Below are 9,866 nucleotides of genomic sequence, written 5' to 3'. Positions count from 1 at the left end.
TCAGGCCTCTGAATCTGCTCTTTTCTCCGGCATGAGGTACTTCTTCAACCTTCTCACGATCAATTCATTCCTATAACTAAAATCTTAGCTGAAATATTTACTCCTGAGAAAGAAATTCCTTAATAACAAAATCAAAGTACCCTGCTATCCTCCGGTCACTATTTCAATAATATATTTTATAGCAATCATTAATATCTGATAAATTGTGCTTGTTTACGATTATTTCCATTGTGTATCTTTTCCTCTCTTTCCGCACACACACCCCTACGTAGAATTTGACTGTTTTTCTTCCCACCATCCCTGCCTGCCTGGCATGTAGTAGGCAGTCAATAAACGTCACTTAGTCCATTTCTTTAACTAATTGAGACTATGTATCATGCAGTATTTAGACTGAGTCTAGACTATTAGCTTTTATGTGTGTCCTGAACAAATGTGCTAAATGAATGCATGGTACCTTGTTTCATGTTGACATTTCTGAGATGAACAACTAACCTTTACAAATGGATTTAGGTTTACATACAGTAATCTGTTTTATAATTACCGCTTTTAAAGAAATGACTCCAGTAATTTTACTTAAAAGCTTGAAATTTCTATATATCTAAAGAGAACATGCTTTTCTTAGCTAGCTCCTCTTGCTAATTTTTTTTTTCTGCTCATGTGAAATATAAAACAAACATTGCTGAACATGGTTTAGTATGGCTACTTAGGTACTATACAATCAGTCTCAAGTATTTGGAACTAGTAAAAAAAAATATATAATCATATTGATTTTTAAGTGCTAGAAAAACAATGATTAATATATATAGCATACTTCTATTTTCTTAAGCCCATTTTAAAATATGGGTAGGATGAAGGGTACCTGGGCGGCTCAGTTGGTTAAGTCAGTGCCTTCAGCTCAGGTCATGATCTCAGAGTCCTGGGATCAAGCCCCGCATCAGGCTCCCTGGGCAGTGGGGAGTCTGCTTTTCCCTCTCCCTCTGCCTGCCACTCATGCTCTGTCTCTCTCAAATGAATGAATGAATGAATGAATGAATGAATGAATGAATAAATAAATAAATAAATAAATAACCTTTAAAATATGTGTAGGGTGACAATATGTTTTGTTTTTCCTGGGATAGTTTTTCTGTTGTTTTATCTTAAACATTCATAGTTTCACTCTCAAAGTATCCCAAGATAGCAAATTATGTACTAACTATAAGTATGGGCAATATTAACTTTGGAAGCATTATTTATCAAATAGTAAGAAAGGACAATGATAGATCTACTTTTATAGGTTGCTGAAAAGATTAAATGATTTAGTGGAGCTAATGTACTCAGTAAGGTGTTTGGCATCTAATGCGTGTTAAATAAATGTTAGCCATCATCCAGTTCTAATGAAAAGGATAGACCAGTAAACATTGGCCGATTAGGTAGAATAATAGCATTCAGTGAATCCAGAACTCTTCCCCATCATAGATATCTTTTACTATTTAGCTGTATTCAATTTTTATCTGATGTTTCCAATTTCCCTGGTTTTAATTTGTAAATGGGAGCCAAACAACTACCCAGACCACCAGTAGTCCTTTAAAATGATTGCTTCCCTTGTAGGCAGATTTTTCTGGCATTCTACTTTACTAGAAACAGGTTATGCTGAACAAAGTTCTTTGAAAAAAATATATAACATTCAGACATTACTTGGTTAGGAATATAGGACTGCAATTTTCTTTTCATGTGGGGAGGGAATTGGATTTTGAAAGGTGTGAGAACCGGAAGACAGAGATCATGTGTTTGATTAGAGGTGTTGTGCGTTAGGCCTCTCGTTTTAGAATGGAATTTGTTTGTTAGGTGAATCTGTTTCAGACGTAATAGGCACAACTGAAATGAAAGTGCATGTGTTATATCCCCAACCAACACCAAAGGGCTGTACTATTCATATGTTTAGGAACATTGTGTTTTATGATAAAAAAGATTTTGGGGGTTCCTATCTTTGTGATCTTCAAGATATCAAGCAATACTTAAGAAAACAACTCTTGTTTTTCTTTAAGGGAAACACAACTTTATGCCTTTCAGTTTATACATGGAGATTTCAATCGTTAAATTCGAAGCAATTTACTTGTTTCACTGGAAATGTCCTTAGCAGTAGAAACATAATCAGTCAAAAGATCCTCACTCTTGAATATGTCTGTATGAAAGTTTATTATTTATTTCAGAATGCTAAAGGTATTATAACCTTTTCTTCATTTATAAATAACTGGCAAAAGGATTTTGGAGAATATTGAAGATTTATATTTATCTTTTCATATTCTTTAGTTACCCAGTTCTAGATATGTTCTTCTTTATGTAAGTATTTCTTTGGCGAGGCCATGGGGAATCTATAGAACTATCTTGATAGTTTGAGAACATGGTAGTTCCTTAATTCTCAAATTTTGTTTCAGTAGACAAAATTTTCAATGCTTATTTTTAGTCTACATTTCCTCAGACTAGTTTCTGTCATGAGTGTATTAAAGATTTCAATTTAATTTTTTTTAATTTATAAAAGTGGCAGAGTGCAAATATGCTATACTTAAATTGTGCATTACTGTGCAAAAATAGGTCCTTAAGTTGAATTCACAATCAACTCAATTTCTCAGTCTTGGATTTATAATACTTTCTATAGAGTAAAACAGAAAGTGGAGATCATTTGCCATTTAGTTGGTTGTGAAATACTCTGAACCACGATACCTGATTTGTGAATGACAGAAATCCTATATGATTTTAAGGAGTTGGAAGATGGTGGTTTGTCATCAAAAGGTATTACAGGAAAAACTAGTGTCAGATATTCTGAAAGTGACTGATAAAATGGCAGCCAAAGCAAAGAGACTCCTAAGAAATAACATTGTGTGTGATATAGGTTGTCAAATAGAAAGTTCTACACAAGATTGGGTTTATGCATCCAACAAAATCAATAGCTTGTTGTTTATTGAATGGACTACCGAAGAGTTAGACTCCATTGAAAAGGGAACCAGAAAAATGTAGTGTTTACCACTTTATAAAAATCAGTGGGTATTTAAGAAACAAACTCTCTTCAACATAAAAGAAGACTGAAAAACAATTGCTTGAACCTTTATGCATAATCTGAAGCCAACACATAAAGTTACTAGAGTCTAGTTTTAGAAATGATTATCAATTTGGATTATTCACTTGTTCATTTATCAAATAATTACAGTAATAAATATAAAAACAGCAGGCATTTACTGTACAAAATTCTGGAGATCCAGTATGACAATAACTTATTTTCTTCAGATCACATGGAATCCTTCCTGGATCAAACAGCATACTAAAAGTATGGCCTTAAAAATTGGGTTTTATTGTTTAAATCCTCTTGAATTATAATTGACTTTTTTTCAGCTCTCTTATAGGAAGAATTGATTGATAAGGCAAATGTCAAAAGATATTTCTTGGTAAAAGCATTACCGATAAATACTGTTAAGCATTTACTGTGGGTGAGGTGATATGTTAAACTGTTCTTCACTACAACCCTAGGTAGGCTTTATTAATTAGAGTAGGGTAAACTACCAAATGGCTCCAACCGAAAAGCTCAGTTGACTAGTCAAAGGATATTACTGCCAGTAGGTGGGCAGCCGTTCTCCATGCATGATTCATCTGCTATCAGCTAGTGGAAGGAGAAAGAGAGCAGAGAAGAAAAATATCCTTAATAACCTTGACTCAGAAGAGACAAACATTACTTTCATTCAGAGTCTATCAGTAAGAACTAGTAACATAGGCATACCTGGTTGCAATGGGAACTGAGAAATGGAGTCTATAGATGGGCAACATTTCCCAGCAAAACCTGACTAACATAGATGGGGAGAGAGTGGAACAGCCAACCTACCTGCCTAGTATCTGTTAACATGATGGACATTTTACTGATGAAGAAAGTGAGTTATTGAATTCTTAGGAAACTTGCTTAGGATTATCCAGCTAATAAATGATATATTTAAGACTTTCACTGACAATGCACTGCCCTTTCATTTTTTTTTAATTGCCAACTACAATTTTAATGAATATATATCCACTTGCAAGTTACTTCTTATATTCCCTTAAATTCTTTCCACTTGTGTTTCCCTAACTAGCATTTAAGAGACTCTGCCTTTTTTCCATTTCTGTAATACTAATATTTTTTGTGGCTCTGAGATAACTTCAACTCATAATTAATGTTCAATAAATCTTATCTGAATGTCTGATTACAGGTTAATGTTGGACCTAATTTAGAAACATAAGGCATATATAGGAATTGATATAAGAAAGGGATAGAAATAAAGGCTGAGATCAGTGTCTTAGCAAATTTTCAGAGATGAATTACAATGCAACAAGTTAAACTATGACCACAATCTCTGATGTAACCAAGGAAATGATGCATGTGAAAAAAAAAAATGATGCATGTGATGTAAAATATAACTGAGCTTTTTTTCTTTTGATATCATTTGAAAAGTTCCTTTCTGTAAAAGCTGTTAGTAATGTGTGATGTAGGAGGAATGGTTGCTGCAGAGTGTTTAAGCTTATTTTTAGGAGCATCAGCGTCTGAAGTAAATGAGTAACAGTTATACTTTAATGTCATCTACTTTCAAAAACAATAGAAATATTTTTCCAACCCAAAGGAACTAAATTTATTATGCAGATAGTAATAAAAACACACCATAGTTTAAAGTGCTGTGAGGGATCCCCAGGTGGCTCAGCGGTTGAGCGTCTGCCTTTGGCTCAGTTGGTGATCCTGGAGTCCTGGGATAGAGTCCCACATCAGGCTCCCTGCAGGGAGCCTACTCCTCCCTCTGCCTGTGTCTCTGCCTGTCTCTCTGTGTCTCTCATGAATAAATGAAATATATATTTTTTAAAAAGTGTTCTGATAACCAGATATAGTGGTTGTCTTACTGGATATTGCATAAAAATACTTCGTGTAACATTTCCCCTCCAACTCCTGTAGAATATTACGAATGTAGCTCCAAATGGGGAAATGTGTCAAATGTGTTTTTTGGAATGGAGAGGTCAGATAACAGACAAGATCATATCCCATTTGTAGAATTTATGGGAAATATTCAAGAAAAAATAGATGAACCACTCTAAAATTTTCCAGGTTGACTACATGTTGAAAAGATACAGAAGTAAACCTTAGAATTAAATAAATGTTGCATTCTATATAGGACATCTGGAAAAGTCTTTATAAAAGACAAATCTAAGTCTAAATTTATTTTAACACATTAAAATGTCTCTTCACTATTTTGGTGAATTTAGAATTTTCTTTGTAGATTGCTTCCAAATCTTGAACATACTATTTCCTCAAATTTAAGCACTTACATATATCCTTCGAAATTTTTACCATTTAAAAAAAAAAAGAAATTTTTATCATTTTGCAAACTGCATTAGCTATTATTTGCTAAATACTGTTTTTAAATCAACTTTCTTTTTTCACTTAAAGAGATTTCTTTAAATGCTTTTTTTTTTTAAGAATTTATTTATTTATTCATGAGAGACACAGAGAGAGAGCAAGAGAGAGAGAGGCAGAGACACAGGCAGAGGGAGAAGCAGGCTCCATGCAGGGAGCCTGATGTGGGACTAGATCCAGGGACCCCTGGATCACGTCCTGAGCCAAAGACAAACACTCAACTGCTGAGCCACCAGGTGTCCCTAAAGAGATTTATTTACAATTAAACTTTATATTATGCCTTTAAATAAAAAAAATTAATTTCCACAAATCAAATGTAAAAGTTAATAATAATAAAACTAAAACAATTTTAAATTTATTTATGTGTATAAATAAATTTTATTTGTTAAACAGATTTGTCAAATTCAAATTTATTTAAATTTATGTATTAAATTTAAATTTGTTAAATTGTTAAATTTATTTAACAATTATTAAATTCTTTCCAGATAAATATTACCTGAAAAACGTATTATTAAGTCTAGAAAGGTATTAAAGATAAATAGGCAATGAAGCGAGATTTTCTTTCTGAAATAGTTAGAGATATTGAAGAAAATACTTGTCTCACTATTTGATTTAATTTTTAACATTGTGTTCATATATATAAAATCATCTTTTACCACAAGCAGCGTGATCCCACATATTGGAATGTAGGGAGTATTGGAATGATTTTATTGGTACGGAAAACATTGGTATTTCTTAGGGAATTTGACTACATCTTAAGTTTTTGTATTATTGCCACAGAGAACAAGAAAGTTGGTTTACTTACCAACAGTAAAATAGGTCATGGATTTTTCCTACAGCCGTTCTCTACACTTGAAGTATCTTTATTCCCATTTCTCCCTGTTAAACAGTTCTTCATTTTTGTAAAAAGATTTATTTTTTAAATTTATTTTAGAGACAGAGCGCAAGCGCACACAGAAGGGAGGGGGGCAGAGAAAGAGGAAGAGAGTCTCAAGCTGACTCTGAGTGCAGAGCCCCACCCAGGGCTCCAGGCAGGGCTCCCAGCCCGGACCCTGAGGTCACAACCTGAGCAGAAACCAAGAGTTGGAGGCTCAACTGACTGTGACTCAAACACACCTTTATATTTTATTTTATTTTATTTTATTTTATTTTTTTTTTTCACCTTTATATTTTAATCCTCAAATTTAGTGCCACCTCTTCTAAGAGTCCTTTCAGGATCACAGTCAGTGAAACATCTCTTCTTGATTTGTGACTGTTGTCCTGGAATCTCATCTTATTTAGTGTTATGTCCCAGAGTTTTCTCATATTAATTATTATTACTAATAATGCATTAAAATGAGCTGACATGCAACTGATTGACCCCACTCTGCCCCATTTCTGCCTCACTGTTTCCTAGTAGTATTGGAGAGACACGTGGTGCACGGTTTTCACTTCAAAGTAAGTGTAAAACTGGAAGATGACTGGTAACAATTCGTGTCTTTTCCCCTGCTGTTTCCAAGCACAAGATAACAAATACTGTTTGGAGCAGCACAAAGGACAGTAAGAAGACCTCCTAGGCCCTTGCTGGACACAGATGTGACAGTCCGTCATGTCACGGCCCATTTCACAACGTGCACAATACAGGAAACTTCATGGAAGCATCAGCCTCAGCAGGAAATTCTAGGTTAGATGTAGGGAATTTGAGCAAGAAATAGAGGTTGCACCCCTTGTTTTAGAAAGGATAGAGATTCTCAAAGTTCTTGCTGCAATAGTTTTGCCATTTATTGTTTGACATAACTACATGACTATTAATATATGCATTTATTTTATGCTTATTAATATTTTTAAATTCTGACAAGTCAAAAATACAATTGCTTGTTTAATAAGATATTAAATACCAAAGACCCACTACACAAGAAAACTGATGAACATGTAGCTTGCTCAAAATGTTTGCTTACATTTAACATCTGCCATGAGGCTTATGGTGATATCAATGGCCCATGAAAATAAAAAGTCACAAATCTGCTGAAAAGGCATCAGCATTTACTTCAAATGTAAGTATTCATTTTAAGAAGATGTTGTCTCAGAAGATGGATAATTAACTCATGTTGCTGTAGAAGATGTATTTATGGAGCTCTCTCTAAACCATGACTTTTTATTTAGCGCAAATAACTATTCTTCTAAAATAATTTCACTAATTTTTTCCTAGTTTTCTTCCACGTGTACAAAGAGCAAAACAGTCACTTTTAACCTGTTGGTTTATTAGCAGAAGAACGTTAGAAACAGGTAAAGGATAATGTTTAACATCAACGATGACTTTTTTGTCAAGTAATACCAGAGAGAAAATCATTTGATTTAATTCACTGTTTTCATTCATTTCATGAAATCAAAGTAAAGCTTTTGGAAGTTCATTCTATACAAGGTGAAATATCTGACATTATTATGAATGCTACTGTAAATTCAGTTTAGAAATTTCAATGTTGAACATAAAATTAGTGGTTTTGTGGTGAAAATTTAAATGCAAATTTCGATGGAGCACAATGTCATGGAAAATCTGTGTTCTTATCAAATTCAGAACTCTTGGAACAGTAGTAATGTGATTTGATTTTGAGTATGGTTCTCATACAGATTTATAATTGTGTAGAAACAAGATGTGATATTTCACCAATCAAAATAGGATTATCAATAATTGTAAGACTCTTAAAAAAATAATTGTAAGACTCTTTTTAGTATATACTCTTAACTAATTGAACTAAAAGATTTTACAATGAAGCTGATATTAAATACTAAAAAATTACTTCAGCATAGCAATACATGATTTCTTTTTTTCTTTTCAAATTTTTATTTAAATTCTAGTTAGTTAACTTGTTAAATTCTAGTTAATTAACATCCAGTGCAATACTGGTTTCAGGAGTAGAATTCAGTGATTCATCACTTACATACAACACCCAGTGCTCATCGTCACAAGTGCCCTATGTAATACCCAGCACCCATCTAGCCCAGCCCCCACCCAATGCCCTCCATCAACCCTCCATTTGTTCTCTATCATTAAGAATCCCCTTCGGTTTGCTTCCCTCTCTCTTTTTTCCCACTTCCCATATGTTCTTCTATCTTGTTTCTTAAATTCCACACATCCATAGGCTATTTGTCTTTCTCTGAGTGACTTATTTTGCTTAGTGTAATACACTCTAGCTCCATCTATGTCATTGCAAATGGCAATATTTCATTCTTTTGATGGCTGAGTAATATTCGAATGAATTTATATACCACTTCTTTATCCATTCATCAGTCAGTGGACACTTGGGTTCTTTCCACAGTTTGGCTATTGTTGATAATGCTTCTATAAATATCGGGGTACATATACTCCTTCAAATCTGTATTTTGGTATCTTTTAGGTAAGTATCTTATAGTGCAATTGTTGGGTCATAGGATAGTTCTAGCTTTAACTTTTTGAGGAACTTCCATACTGTTCTCCAGAGTGGCTACACCAGTTTGCATTCCCAAAAATGTTGCAAGAGGGTTCATTTTTTTCTACATACTCACCAATATCTGCTGTTTCTTGTGTTCTTAATTTTAGCCATTCTGACAGGTGTGACATTCTGACAGGTATCTCATTGTGGTTTTGATTTGTATTTCCCTGATGATGAGTGATGTGAAACATCTTTTCATGTGTCTGTTAGTCTTCTGGATATCTGGATGTCTTCTTTGGAAAAATCTCTATCCATGTCTTCTGCCCATTTCTTATAACTGGATTATTTGGTTTTGGGGTGTGGACTTTGATAATGTCTTTTTTTAAAAGATTTTATTTATTTACTCATGAGAGACACACAGAGAGAGAAACATAAGCAGAGGGAGAAGCAGGCTCCCTGCAGGGAGCCAGATGTGGGACTTGATCCCAGGACCCGGGTATCATAACCTGAGCCAAAGGCAGATCGTCAACCACCGAGACACCGAGGTGCCCCTGGTAAATTCTTTATAGATTTAGGATACTAAGCCTTTATCAGATATGTTATTTGCAAATATCTTCTCCCATTCTGTAGGCTGACTTTTAGTTTTCTTGATTGTTTCCTTTGCTGTGCAGTAGCTTTTTATCTTGATGAGTCCCAGTAGCTCATTTTTGCTTTTGTTTCCCTTGCCTTAAGAGACATACCTAGTAAAAAGTTGCTATGGCCCAGGTCAAAGAGGTTGCTGCCTGTATTCTCCTCTAGGATTTTGATGGTTTCCTGTCTCACATTTAGGTCTTTCATCCATTTGAATTTACTTTTGTGTATGATGTAAGAAAGTGATCTAGTTTCATTCTTCTGCATGTTGCTGTCAAGGTTTCTCAACACCATTTGTTAAAGAGACTTTCTTTTTTCCATTGAATATTCTCTTCTGCTTTGTCAGAGATTAGTTGACAATAGCAATATGTGATTACTATCTTTGCTGCTCATTACCAACTGGGTTTTAAAAATACTGATCCTTTGATGAACTGTTAAAAAAATCCAAG

This window comes from Canis lupus, chromosome 15, assembly GCF_011100685.1.
Source record: "Canis lupus familiaris isolate Mischka breed German Shepherd chromosome 15, alternate assembly UU_Cfam_GSD_1.0, whole genome shotgun sequence".
Lineage (NCBI taxonomy): Eukaryota > Metazoa > Chordata > Mammalia > Carnivora > Canidae > Canis > Canis lupus.
The sequence above is the reverse complement of the archived record's forward strand: the minus strand, read 5'-3'. Positions refer to the sequence as shown.